The sequence below is a fragment of the Myotis davidii genome, unplaced genomic scaffold (genome assembly GCF_000327345.1).
Source record: "Myotis davidii unplaced genomic scaffold, ASM32734v1 scaffold449, whole genome shotgun sequence".
Classification (NCBI taxonomy): domain Eukaryota; kingdom Metazoa; phylum Chordata; class Mammalia; order Chiroptera; family Vespertilionidae; genus Myotis; species Myotis davidii.
In genome coordinates, this window is record NW_006383007.1 from 4839245 (window position 1) to 4840899 (window position 1655).

A 1655-nucleotide genomic window follows, 5' to 3' on the forward strand; every position below is an offset into this window, starting at 1 on the left:
GGCTTCTGGCAGACGGGGGACAGGGGGCCGTGCGGGAGAAGACCACACTCGCCTGAAGTGAAGGACCACACAGGGTAGCGCCCAACCTCCAGTGGAGGGAAAATCCAAAATAATAAAAGCTTTTTACTTGACAACATTTAAAAACCTTTGTTGTGGACATTTTCAAACACATATGAAGGTAGAAAAGTAGAATAAAGAGTCTCCACCTACCCATCATTCAACTTTGACAACCTTGGGTTCATTTTTTAACAAGTTTATGTAATTTCCCATGAAGTAGTATTTAAAGACACAAGAACTGTTGAGGGAATCAATGTTTTTAATGGCAGTTATCTTACAGAATAGCAGTGGAAACGTATCTCTTTCAAAATTAACTGGAAATAAAAATGTTTTGAAGCCATTTGAAACCATATAATTAATTGCATTAATTTATAATATTTGAAGTGAGATAGCACTTAATAAATGCAGCATTTCATTCCAGCATTTTTTTTCCACCACAATTGAAATTTTACCTGTAGGAATCAGAGAGAAAAAGAAAAAAAAAAGAACAAATGAATGAAAAATTAGGATTTATTGGTCCCATCTTTCTTTATATGATTTTGTTCTAAATATCAAAACTTCTATTCCACCCCTATTGTACTGCCAAATTTCTACATATTTAAAATTGACACCAAACAATGGCTCCTGGTTCAATACAGTTTATTAGGAAGAGTCAGGACCACCAGTTAAGAATGAGATGAGCCTCCTAGGTTAGGGATTCAATTTGGTTTTTGGCTGAAACTTGTGTTCACTTTTTCATTCACAATATTAAGTGCCGACTATGTGTCAGGCACTGTTGCTAGGTGGTTGAGTGAACCAATGGAATGCTCTGTAGATGGCCATAGTTCACTTCTGTTACCAAATGACAACGAATCACCAAACATGTGAAGGTAATAGTATCTAAAAAGCAGAGAACCTAAAACAATCTTTTTCAAGATGACTAGACCAGTCTACTGCCACATTCTAATTCCTTAAGGGCTACTTTGGCATCAAATTCTGAGTCAGGCTCGTAACATAGGCCTTTAGAAAAGCATCCCTGTTGCCCTGGCAGATGTAGCTCAGTGGTTGGGCATCATCCTATGCATTGAGAGGTCACTGATTGGATTCCTGGGCAGAGCACCTGCCTGGGTTTCAGCTCCATCCCCAGTAGGGGGCATGCAGGAGACAGCTGATTGATGTTTCTCTCTGGTCAATGTTTCTCTCTCTCCCTCTCCCTTCCTATCTCTCTCAAATCAATAAAAACTTTATTTTTTTTTTTAAAGCATCACTGCTCGGGAAGGGAGATAATAATCAATTCTTAAGAGGTAGGGTATAATGATAAGAAAACTCTCCATCTTGACTTTGCTTGAAAGTAAGTTAAGCACTTTGGTCATTGAGGGAAGCCATTTAAAACAATCAGAAGGCATGCCCTAGCCAGTGGTCGGCAAACTCATTAGTCAACAGAGCCAAATATCAACAGTACTTCTTCAAAATAGACTCGCCCAGGCCGAAAACCGGCTTATGCGCATGGGCCACGAAGTGCCAATCGCACTGTACGTGCGCCCGCACGTGGTATTTTGTGGAAGAGCCACACTCAAGGGGCCAAAGAGCCACATGTGGCTCGCGAGCCCACGGTTGCC

The 1655-nt window shown here is 40.5% G+C and overlaps 1 protein-coding gene across 1 annotated transcript in view; it reads right to left on the reverse strand.

Annotated features, from left to right (window-relative positions):
* Nucleotides 1-298: 298 nt before the first annotated feature.
* The window catches only part of PLAC8 (placenta specific 8), a 50575-nt gene continuing 49218 nt past the window's right edge, over nt 299-1655 (reverse strand). Inside the window, exon 5 of the mRNA XM_006778218.2 lies at nt 299-509. The gene's annotated coding sequence lies outside the window, so the exon portion shown is untranslated. The remainder of the gene's footprint in view (nt 510-1655) is intronic.